This window comes from Euphorbia lathyris, chromosome 2, assembly GCF_963576675.1.
Source record: "Euphorbia lathyris chromosome 2, ddEupLath1.1, whole genome shotgun sequence".
Taxonomy (NCBI): Eukaryota; Viridiplantae; Streptophyta; class Magnoliopsida; order Malpighiales; family Euphorbiaceae; genus Euphorbia; species Euphorbia lathyris.
This window is the reverse complement of record NC_088911.1, coordinates 108,957,059-108,969,725: the sequence shown is the minus strand read 5'-3', so window position 1 is coordinate 108,969,725 and position 12,667 is coordinate 108,957,059. Positions and strand designations below refer to the sequence as shown.

General features: G+C 34.1%; 2 pseudogenes; both read left to right on the top strand.

The window, feature by feature from the left end:
- The first annotated feature begins 2,212 nt into the window (after positions 1 to 2,212).
- On the top strand, positions 2,213 to 5,224 carry LOC136219400 (chalcone synthase 1-like; annotated as a pseudogene).
- A 1,831-nt stretch (positions 5,225 to 7,055) lies between these two features.
- On the top strand, positions 7,056 to 8,440 carry LOC136219396 (chalcone synthase 2-like; annotated as a pseudogene).
- Positions 8,441 to 12,667: the final 4,227 nt, after the last annotated feature.

Below are 12,667 nucleotides of genomic sequence, written 5' to 3'. Positions count from 1 at the left end.
TCTCGAAGGTAATTTTGATGAATTGGAGGGTGAGATTGCTAGAACTAGCAAGATGAAAATTGAGAACACTAAACTGGAAGTTGATCGTGCTTATGCGAAAGGTCTCTTACGTATCTTCAACTTTCGGGTGGAATATGAGTCACAGACAATTAGCAGGTGTGATAGTTTAACACAAAATGTAGCCAAAGAGACGGCTGAAGCTTGGGAATTTGAAGAACTGTTACAAGATGCAAAAAGGCGGCAGGGACCATTGTCTATTCTGATGGGGGGAATTGAATCTTTATATAGAGGTGACCAAGACCCAAAATTGGGGGAGACCAACACTAATTGGGCATATGCTATTGTGCCTAGCTGTGGAAAGAATAAAGTTACGAAATATGCTAGGCTGTTTGAAATTTGCATTCAAAAGCGGACTACCTATAGTATACATGAAGTAGCTGTAATAGTAATGCCATATTTGTGTTGTTGGTTGGGAGTCTGCTTAGTGTTTGGGTTGCAACCTGTAAGGGCTAGTTCTGAAAGGATATGTGGTGCTATTGTTGTAAGGGCATGTATTGTGGGATGCATGTCAAGGTACATACCTTTCCAATGGTTAATTCTGTGGAAGTCTACAGGGTCGAAAGGTATTCAACACTATGAAGTTACGATTCAAGAGTGGATTCCCTGATTGAGTCTTGAGGATAAGACTGTTTGATGGGGGAGGTAATGATAGAGAATGGTATAGCCTAGTGGCAGGAAGGTTCTAGAAGGGGTGTCCTGTATAGGGCAAAGGGCATTTTAGGTATAAGCATTAATATTTAAGAGGAAAGGGTTTAGGAAGCCGGGGGGAGATTATTGATTGTTATGTGGCTGCTTTAGCAGAGGGAGATTGTCTCCTGGGGGATTAGAACATTAGTTCTATCCATTTATTTTTCTTATCTTTGTTGATCGTGTATTCCTTCTTCTATATTTCAATATATCAGTATTTTACTTCAGTTCTGTATCCGGTTTCTAACAAATTCCTTCTCAAACGAAATGTATATTGAATTTGAAATGTCTATGATGCATGAGCTAAATTTCTTTTCAGGATTACAAAATAAAACAAGGAAAACAATGCACCTTTATTAATCAAGAAAATTACGTTAAGGGATTGTTAAGAAAATATGAAATGGATAGCTAAAAAATAGCCAAAACTCCTATGAGCATATCCATCCCAAGTACAACCTTCATCTATTTCATCTTCTGAGAAGACATAAAAAGAGTTTAAAAGGGTTCCTGCAAAAATAAAGAAGTATACTCTTTCAAAATCTTTGAAGATCATCGAAAATGAGAAATGCAAAGATGCTAAGAAGAACCATGTAAATAACAACAAGAGAAAAGAAGAATCAGATGATGTATACTCGTTCAAAATCTTCACCCCTCTAGTATTTATATAGTCATATTGGACCAACAAGTTCCTCCCATCGAGCTCGCCTCACACCCTGTGGGCCCAAGGTGCGGTAGTTGGCAACTTTATTAGGGACTAAAAATTAACTCCTAACTATATACATGATATTACATGTTTTGTTATTATTACTTATCTAAAAGTAATATTTGTTGTTATTTTGATTAAATGTAGTTACTACTTTTGAATATCTCATATCATATGAGCCACACTTTCACTCAATCATGTTATGATCTTACCCTAAAATAGGATTTAGGACGAGGCAAAGTTTAGGGTTAGAGTCTGTGATTGGTGAATGGGATTCTTTGCCCCTTATTCCTGCCTCATAGGGATTATGAGTGAGATGCCCATAAAAATTCAGTATCTACAATGTGAAAATGGATAAATTTTAGTGGCAATGGGTGTAATTTACCCTATGCATATTATCCTTTTTATAACCAACCCTTAATATGTATAATTAAAATTAATTAATAATTTAATATATCAAATTAAAAATTAAATAAAAATATCAATAAGAGTTAGGAATAGCAATATATTTTGTTTTTTCCTCCTTTAATTAGCTATCCACCTGACAGGGAAACTTCGAAATTAAAATTGTATTTAATAGACTGTCTTCAAAATATGTGATCAAGAAAAATATTGCATTAAATGGCACGTGCCACCTGAGTCTCCATTTTATGATTTTTCATTTGTCAAGCAGTTTCTAGTTCAAATCATCCTTAAATTTCTATAAATAACCTTTCTATAAATAACCTCTCCATTGCTTCTGAAAATTTATCAGTCGAGCTACTTTACTTGCTTCTTAATTAAGAAAATGGTGTCGGTAGATGAAGTGAGGAATGCACAAAGGGCGCAAGGGCTTGCGACGATCTTGGCCATAGGTGCTATTCCTCCGAATTGTGTATATCAAGATACGTATCCAAATTACTATTTTCGCATAACAAACAGTGAACACATGACCGACCTCAAACTGAAATTCAAACGCATATGTAAGACTTATATCTTGTTATTTTTTGTTGGGATGTTTTCAAATTATTATTGTTTGGTAATAACTTGTTTTAATTAATTTGTAGGCGAAAAATCCATGATTAAGAAGCGTTACATGCACTTGACCGAAGATATATTAAAAGAGAATCCTAACATTTACGAATACATGGCTCCTTTGCTAGACGCAAGACAAGAAATAGTGGTAGTTGAAATACCGAAACTAGGCAAAGATGCTGGCACAAAGGCTATCAAGGAATGGGGTCCAAAATTACTCATTTAGTTTTTTGCACTATTAGTGGTGTCGACATGCCGGGAGCTGATTATCATCTCACTAAACTTCTTGGTCTCCGACCATCAGTCAAGCGGCTCATGATGTACCAACAAGGTTGTTTTGCTGGCGGAACTGTCCTCCGCCTTGCCAAGGATCTCGCTGAAAACAACAAAGGTGCGCGTGTCCTTGTCGTTTGTTCTGAGATAACGGCTGTTAACTTCCGCGGTCCTAGCGACGCACATCTTGATAGCCTCATTGGCCAGGCGATATTTGGTGATGGCGCTGGTGCTATTATAATAGGTTCTGACCAGGTGGCACATGTAGAAAGAAAAGACTTTTTATATTATAATGTTCAAAATGCAATATATTATTTATAAATATATTAAAATGAAAATATCAATTTTTTTTAATTTATAAAAATATCGTAATTACAAATTAATATATTTTTTAACATATAAAAGACATCATATACTACTGTCTTTACTCATTTCGATTTTGGTGGATTGAGTTTCACGTGTTTTATTGGAATATATACTCATGATCTTATTTTTTTATGTCACATCAAGTTCATTGTATCAAATTTACTAATTGTGAATATCTAATTCAGTTAAAAGAGCTTGAATTACACATTTCACATATGTCTGAAATTGTTTTTTTACGGTTGGCTAGAAAATCAATTTCTCTATTTTCAAATAATATAGACATAAAAATTGCTTTTAAACTGCTAAAAATATCAATTTTAATGTATATCATGGCACATTCTGAGGTCGACTGGTTCTCTGATGGTGTTAGAGGAAAGTTGCTTCCATACATGGAGCATGGTGACATTTTCTTTGCTATTATCTGTCACCAAGTTTGGAAATGGAGAAACGAGGAGATTTTTGGAGATAAAACTGTTTTTATGACAAACTTAGCTGATTTCTTCTCGAAAAAACTTTTCTCTATTATCGATAGTTTCAAAGGAGAGTCCCTTGCCAGAGCCTCTCAGTGTTGTGATGTCCATCTCGTGGGATGGAGCAGGTCAAGAGAGGGGGTTGTGAAGCTGAATACTGATGGTTCCTGCCTCAGTAACGGTAAGATTGCGGCTGGAGGTGTGCTTAGAGATGTAGGGGGCGTCTGGCTTTCTGGGTTCTCCCAGAATTTAGGGTTGGGTTCTTCCTTTTCTGCGGAGCTCTGGGCTATTCTTACTGGAATCAATCTTGCTAAAAGGCTGGGTGTTAAGAGGCTCTCTGTGGAGTCTGATAATTTGGAAGCAATCAAAATGATTTCTGAGAATCATTTTATGGGTCTTAACAATCGCAACCTCATCAAAGCTATTATAAGGCTTTGCTCCTCCTTTGAGTTCGTAGAGTTCAGACACATTTTTAGAGAGCAGAATCGTGTTGCTGATCGCTTGGCGGCGGCAGGCCATGAAGGGACGTTAGGCGTTACTACCCTTCCTGTTTCCCCTAGTTTCATCTCTCATCTTCTCTTAGAAGATAGGATTGGGGTTAGCTTCCCTAGGCTAATTCCTGGGTAGTTTGTTGTTATTCGTTTTTCTTTTCCTTTTCTACCAAAAAAAATGAATAATGATATATTCACTGAGTTTTATGCTAATACTTGATGTCTTTTTCGTCATCAAGAGCTTAATACGATAAAAAAAAAAAAAATAGAAAATCTAATGTATTGAAATGAAAGTTTATGAAATCCAGCTATTAAAATTATAATGATTAGGAGTTTTTTTTTTGGTAATTAACGATTAGGAGTTTAATCCATTAAAATTATTAAAAATGATTTTTATATAAATATATAAATTTCTTTTGGTTATTAAAGTTTAGAGATAAAGCATATGATTAGTTGTATGTCAAAGATTTACACAGTAAAAAAATAAAAAAATAAATTGGTATATTTTGTAAATACTTATTTCTTGAAAAAATTATTCCAGGTAGAAAAGCCATTGTTTGAACTAGTATCGGCAGCCCAAACAATTCTCTCGGACAACCATGGGGCAATAGGTGGGCATCTTCGAGAAGCTGGACAAACATTTCATTTGTCGAAAGATGTTCCTGGGCTAATCTTAAAGAACATTGAGAAAAGCCTAATTGAAGCATTTCAACCATTAGGGATCTCTAATTGGAATTCAATATTCTGGATTGTTCATCCCGGAGGACCTGCGATTCTCGACCAGGTAGAGGCCACACTCCGCCTTAAGCAAGAGAAGCTTCGGGCCAGCCGCCATGTACTCTCAGAGTACGGTAACATGTCTAGTGCTTGTGTGTTGTTTATATTAGATGACATGAGGAAGAAATCAGCCGAAGAAGGAATGAAATCCACCGGGGAAGGGCTTGATTGGGGCGTTCTTTTTGGGTTCGGGCCTGAGGTTACTGTTGAAACTATTGTCCTTCACAGTGTTGCTATTTAGAGGCTTTACTCAGTGTTAGTTGGCAACACTTATTTTATTCTTCCTTCAATGTACTTTGATTTTGATTTTCATTCAATGGTTGTGTTGTTATGGAAAATATAAACATTCCACTGTATATATCATAAGTTAAAATTACAAGTGATTATTACTTTTTTACACTGTATATATCATAAGTTAAAATTACAAGTTATCATAACATGATAAGCAATTAAAGTGCATATAACGAAATTTATGACCATGTAGAATATAGTTATAGTTAGGGTTAAATTGTGTACAACCTGCAAAAGTTAGTGTACAATCAAAACTATTTATGACGTGAGGGTAAAATTAACTGCCAATGTTAAAAATATTTCTTTGTGTTATCATTTTTAATAATTAAAAATTTAATACACATCAAAACCGCAATTGGAGGATCGCCGATGTGGTTGATTCAGAGGGGAATTGGATTTGGTCTAAATTTGACGCTTATTTTAGTCTGGATACGCTCCTAAGAATTAGAGGGCTGAAGATAAGTAACAAGGAGGAAGGTAGAGATAGTCATTGTTGGGCTTTGACTAATAATGGGGCTTATACCTGCAAATCCGCCTTTGAAGCTTTCAACCAAAGTGGGACGGGTCCTCACTCTGAAATCTGGAAAATCATTTGGGCCTTAAAAATCTCTTACCGCATTAGGAGCTTTCTGTGGCTTGATGTTAAGGATAGATGCTTACTAATTCGGATAGAAATAGATGGCATCTGGTGGATTTAGGTGCTTGCAACAGATGCAGATGCCATGTTGAAACTTTGTGCCATGCTCTTAGGGACTATTCTAGGAGTAAGGAGGTGTGGAGGAAAGTTATCCCTCACCACCTTCTTTCTACTTTCCTGACTCACTCTGAGCTTGACTGGTTTTCTGATGGAGTTAGTGGGAAGTTGTTGGCTAACCTTGAGCATGGTGATATTTTATTTGCTATTATCTGTCGGGAAGTGGAGGAATGAGGAGATTTTTGGGAAGAAAACTGTTTCGATTCCTAATTTAGTTGAGTTCTTCTCAGAAAAATTATTAAATATTACTGATAGCTTCAAAGGTGACTCTCTTGCTAGGTCAGCCCAGAAGAAGGATGTCCACCTCTTTGGTTGGAGCAGGCCTAGAGAAGGGGTGTTGAAGTTAAACACGGATGGTTCATGCCTTAAAGATGGTAAGATTGCTGCAGGAGGTGTTCTTAGAGATGATGAGGGCGCCTGGCTGTATGGGTTTATCCAGAATCTGGGTTTGGGTTCGTCCTTCTCAGCTGAGCTTTAGGGGATTTTCTCTAGCCTTAAGCTTGCCAAGAGTCTGGATTTGAAGAAGTTGACTGTAGAGTCAGACAACCTAGATGCCATCAAAATGATTTCCGATAATAATGCTATTTGTTTAAATAGCCGAAATCTTATCAAAGGTATTAGAAGGTTCTTCTCTTCCTTTGATTTCATAAAGTTCAGCCATATCTTCAGAGAGCAGAATCGGGTTGCGGATCGCTTGGCGGCTGCTGATCATGAGGGGATGTTGGACGTCACAACCTTCTCTTATCCTCCTGTTTTTCTTTCTTCTCTTCTTTTTGAAGATGGGGTAAGGGTTAGCTTCTCTAGACTAATCCCAGGCTAGGTTTTTTGTTTTTCGGTTCTTCCTTTTCTTTTCCTGTTCCTAAAAAAAATGAAATTCTTGATAATTTACTGTTTTGTTATAAATCATGGGATAAAGGTAATAGAACATAAAAGTTTGTTGGAAAAAAAACAACTCTGTAACTCTTAATAGCTTTAATAAATAAAACTAGGCATAACTCCTAGCAACAATTAAATTAAAGTATTTATTAAATTATCTAACTCTCAAACTTTTATTTATTTCTTACTAAGTTCATTAATTCTAACAAACTTACCAGACTCATAGAATCTTCACTTCATATTTTGTATAAATAACCTCTGTATTGCTTCCGAATTTATCTGTCATTAAGAAAATGGTGTCAGTAGAAGAAGTGAGGAATGCATAAAAGCGCAAGGGCTGGCGAGGATCCTGGCCATAGGAACGGCTAATCCTCAAAATAGGGTAGATCAAGATACATATGCAGATTATTATTTTCGCGTAACAAACAGCGAACACATGACAGACCTCAAACAAAAATTCAAGCGCATGTGTAAGACTTATATCTTGTTAAATTTTGTTGGTATCTTTTCAAATTATTATTATTTATGAATAACTTGTTTTAATTAATTTGCAGGCAAGAAATCCATGATCAAAAAGTGTTACATGCATTTGACCCAAGAAATACTAAAAGAGAATCCTAACATTTGCGAATATATGGGTCCTTCATTAGATGCAAGATTAGATATAGTGGTAGTTGAAATACCAAACTAGGCAAAGAAGCTGCCACAAAGGCTATTAAGGAATGGGGTCAACCTAAGTCTAAACTTACACATTTAGTCTTTTGAACTACTAGCGGTGTCGTCATGCCTGGAGCTGATTAAACTTCTCGGCCTTCGCCTCTCTGTCAAGCGGTTCATGATGTACCAATAAGGTTGTTTTTCCGGCGGTACCGTCCTCCGCCTTGATAAGGATCTCGGTGAAAACAACAAAGATGTACGTGTCCTTGTCGTTTGTTCCAAGATAACAGTTGTGACATTCCGTGGTCCTAGTGACGCACATCTTGATAGCCTCGTTGGCCAGGCTTTGTTTGGTGATGGCACTCTGTTGTTATAGTAGGCTTTGATCTAGTGGCACAAGTAGATGGAATTGACTTTTTATATTATTACATTGAAATGCAATATTATTTATAAATATATACTAAAATGAAATATTAAATTTTTTTAATTTTTTTAAAATTATAAAACTATGTTTTTGTGAATACTAATTTGAAAGAAATTGTTTTAGGTAGAAAAGTCGTTGTTTGAACTAGTTTCAGCAGCCTAGACAATTCTTCCAGACAGCCATGGGGCAATAGCATCTCCGAGAAGTTGGACTAACATTTCATCTATTGAAAGATGCTCCTGGCCTAATCTTAACGAACATTGATAAGAGCCTAACTAAAGCATTTCAACCACTAGGGATCTCTGATTGGAATTCCATATTGTGGGTCGCTCATCCTGAAAGACCTACAATTCTCGAACAAGTAGAGCCCACGCTCCACCTTGAGCCCGAAAAGCTTCGGGCCACCCGCCATGTACTCTCGGAGTACGGTAACATGTCTAATGCTTGTGTGTTGTTTATATTGGATGAGATGAGGAAGAAATCAACGGAAGAAAGGGATGAAATCTACTAGAGAAGGGCTTAATTGGGGAGTTCTTTTTTGGATTTGGGTCTGGCCTTACTGTTGAAACTGTTGTCCTTCATAGTGTTACCATTTAGAGGCTTGCATTGTAATGTTAATTGGTAACACTTAGTTTATTCCTCTTTCTCCCATCTACTTTGATTTTCATTGAATGGGTTTGTTTCTATGAAAATTAAAAAGTCCAACTATATATCATAAATGAAATTTTACAAATTACTATTACTTTTATTTGTTTTTAGTAGTATTGAGGGTGGTTCCTTTTGTAAGCAAGTCATTTTTGCGGCGCTCTCGTTTATACTTATTTGTTGGGTCTCTTTGCTAATCCAGCCAGTAGATATCCATTTTTGTCCAATCCTCTTTTTAAGTTTTTAATAAATCGTGTTTAAAATTTCAAAGAATTAGTGAATCACGTTTGAATGTGCAATTTTGTCTTAGGTATAATTTATCAAATTTTTTTATTTTGAAGTCAGTTTTTTACGTTCTAATATGTTTTGGTATAATTACCAAAGTATGTTTAGAATTTGATTTATGAAATGAACATGTAATTCAAAAAAATTTATAAATTATTATTTGAGATATAATTTTTTATATTCTTACGTAATCTGAATTTTTTATTATTCGAGTTATAATTTGTCAATTAGATTTTATTTTAATCGATTAATATCTCTAACCGATTCTTTTAGAAATATTTATAATCTGATTTATAAGATCCATTCTAAAATGAACACCATACGAGTTATGGAAAGGAAGAAAACCTAATAGTAGTTAATTTTAAATATTTGGTTCTAAATGCTTTATCCTTAATAATAATGACCAGTTAGGAAAATTCAATGAAAACTCAAACGAAGGAATTTTCCTATGATATTGTACAACTAGGAATTTTCCTAGTAGGTGAAGAATCAATTCATGTTGTCTTTGATGAGAATAATCTATCCTCTCAAAATTCAAATAATGATAATTTTCAAATTTCGAATACTTTTTAGTCAAATCCTTCAAATTACAATATCAGTGAATTGGTTAAAGATAAATGTGAAAATGATGTTCTTCCTAAAGAAATAAAATTTCCAAGATACCATTCACCCGAAAACATTATAGATGATCCATCTGAAAACGTTATGACTAGAGCTCAATCTAGAAAAAAAAATCAGTAATATAGCCTTTGTCTCAGAGTTGGATCCTAAGAAATTCAAAGAGGATGAGAATGATAAAAAAAAAAATTGGATTCTAGCTATGCAAGAGGAATTAGAACAATTTGAAAGAAAAAAAAGTTTGGAATTTAGTGTCCAAACCCGTGGAGAAAACTGCCATAGAACCAGATGCGTAATTAGAAATAAGTTAGAAGTCATTAGAATATTATGTGCCTTTGCAAGCTATAAAAAGTTCAAACTCTATCAAATGGATGTCGAAAGTGTTTTTCTAAATGGTGTCATTATGAGGAAGCTTATGTAAAACAACCACCTAACTTTGAAGATTCTAAATTTCCGGATCATGTTTTTAAATTGAGAAAAGCCTTGTACGCTTTGAAATAAGATCCTAGAGCCTGGTATGATAGATTGAGCTCATTCTTAATTAAGAACAATTGTGAAAGAGGTAAAGTTGATATTACCTTGTTTATTAACTATGTCAATAGTCATTTGCTTATTGTACAAATCTATGTTGATGACATTATCTTTAGATCTGCAAACGAGTCCTTGTGTAATTCCTTCTCAAACGAAATGCATATTGAATTTGAAATGTCTATGACAAGAAAAACAATCTACCTTTATAAATCAAGAAAATTATGTTAAGGGACTGTTAAGAAAATATGAAATGGATAGCTAAAAAATAGCCACAACTTCTATGAGCATATCCATTGACATGGATAAAGATGAGAAAGGCACAAGTGTTGAAATTAAGAAATGAAAAGAGTTTAAAAGGGCTCCTGCAAAAATAAAGAAGTATACTCTATCAAAATCTTTGAAGATTATCGAAAATGAGAAATGCAAAGATGGTAAGAAGAACCATGTAAATAACAAGAGAAAAAGAAAACCCGATGATGTATACTCGATCAAAATAATCATATTCACATCTTCTAGTATTTATATAGTTATATTGGACCAAGTTAACAAATTTTCCCCTCGAGTACGCCTTGCACTCTGTGGGCCTAAGGTGCAGTAGTTGAACTCTATTAGGGACTAAAAATTAACTCCTAGCTATATACATGATATTACATGTTTTGTTATTATTACTTATCTAAAAGTAATATTTGTTATTATTTTGATTAAATGTTGTATTCACTGCTACTTTTGAACAGTGTTTTAAAAATCGCCCAAGGCGGCCGCGTAGGCGGGGATTTTTAGAACACTGTCCCGATTTTCACTAATCGAGCAGTATAAATCGGTTGACCGATTTTTGACCGCCTTGGCGGTCTCAGACGGTCCTAGACGGGTCTAGACGGTCCCTGCAGCTTCCAGACGGTCCTATGCAGCTCCCAGGCGGCCTTTTTAAAAAAATTGATCCTTAAATTTATGTCAACTTTTTTAATTTAAAAAAAATAAAAAATAACAAAAAAATAAAAAAAAAACCTTAAAATATTAAATTTATTTTTAAGAATATTAATTTTATTTTATTTTGACATATTTTGTTATAAATATTATTTTATTGATCTATTTGTTATTTTTTTAAGGACATTAATATAAATAATATTAAAATATGTATGTTTTTCTATCCTAAATATTTTATATTATTATTTTTACATAGTATAATTCATATATTAATGGTATTTATATAATACTTTATTTAATAAAAAAATATAAAAATATAAAAATACAAATCCGATTAATCCCGATTAATTGTCGATTAATCACCGATTAATCAGTAAGGGCCCTCTCCGCCCGACTAGCGTCTATCGTCTTTTACAACCTTACTTTTGAATACCTCATATCATATGAACCACTCTTTCACTCAATCACTAAAAGGTCATATTATGATCTTACCCTATTTTTAGGGTTTAGGACGAAGCAAAGTATGGAACCTCTTGGGAAACTGGGATGGTGTCTCTTGTCGTCTACTTTTATTGCATTTCTTAGTCAATTTTCATCTCTTTTATGCATTTTTTCCTAGTATTTTGGTGTCAATTACATTAGATTTCTCTTTAAATTAAAATTTCACTCACTATCACATATTTTCACTTAATTTCATAAGTTTTTAGCACATTTCCTACCCTTTCACACACCTCACAAAGTGCAGATCTTTTCTACTACTTTGCGAGCGCTAATTCGTTCGCTGACAACAGATTACATTCAGGGGGCGTTTGGTTCACATGAGGTAAGGGAAAAGGAATGAAGAAAGGGAAACCAAAGGAAAGGAAATGAATAAGCATTGATTCCCCTATGTGCTTGGTTATGTTTAGGAAAGGGAATGCAATTTCAAACCTCTGGAATTTTTGAACTTTCAGATTTCTAGAATTTCAAAAAATTCTTGAACTTCAAAAATTATTAAATTCTGGAAATTTTGGAACTTGAATTTAAAAATTTTGAAATTCTGGAATTTTTAAAATTCCAGAATCCGAAAATTCTAGAATTTTGAAAATTCTGAAATTCTAGAATCTAGAATTTCTGAAATTTCAAAAATTCTAAAATTTTAGAAATGCTGAAATTCCAGATATTCTGAAATTCTAGAAATTTTGGAAGTTCAAAAATTCTGGAATTTTGAAAATTCTAGAATTTCAGAAATTCTAGAATCCAGAAATTCTAGAATTCCAAAATCCAGAAATTCTGGAATTTCAAAAATTCTAAAATTTTTAAAATTCTGAAATTCCAGAAATTCTGAAATTTCATAAATTCTAGAAATTTTGGACTTTTTGAAAATTCTGAAATTTCAAAAATTTCAGAAATTCTGGAATTTCAGAGATTTGTGGTTCGATAAAATAAAAAGAACAAAAAAATTGGAAAAGGGAATCCAATTCCCTACAAGATTTGGGGTAATGGGTTAACCTATAGTGGGGTAATCCTATAATCTAAAATGGGTAAAGGGAATGAATTTTTTTGTTAAGCAAACAAGAACAAAGGGAATGAAACCCTCTCATTCCCATTCTCATTCCTAAAGACCCCGAACCAAACTCCCCCATAATGATTAGGCAGGTATGAACAAGTCCAGTTTGAATTTTCGCTATCTAATTTTCAAATCCCAATCTTAAGTTAATTCAGATTTTATTAAGTCTCGGCTTGATACTCATTCCCAAGTCAAGCCTAAAAGAGTCAAGAACAGAGTTTCTCTTGGTAAGTTTCTAATTTATAACTAATTGTTTCACCTTATTGGATTTT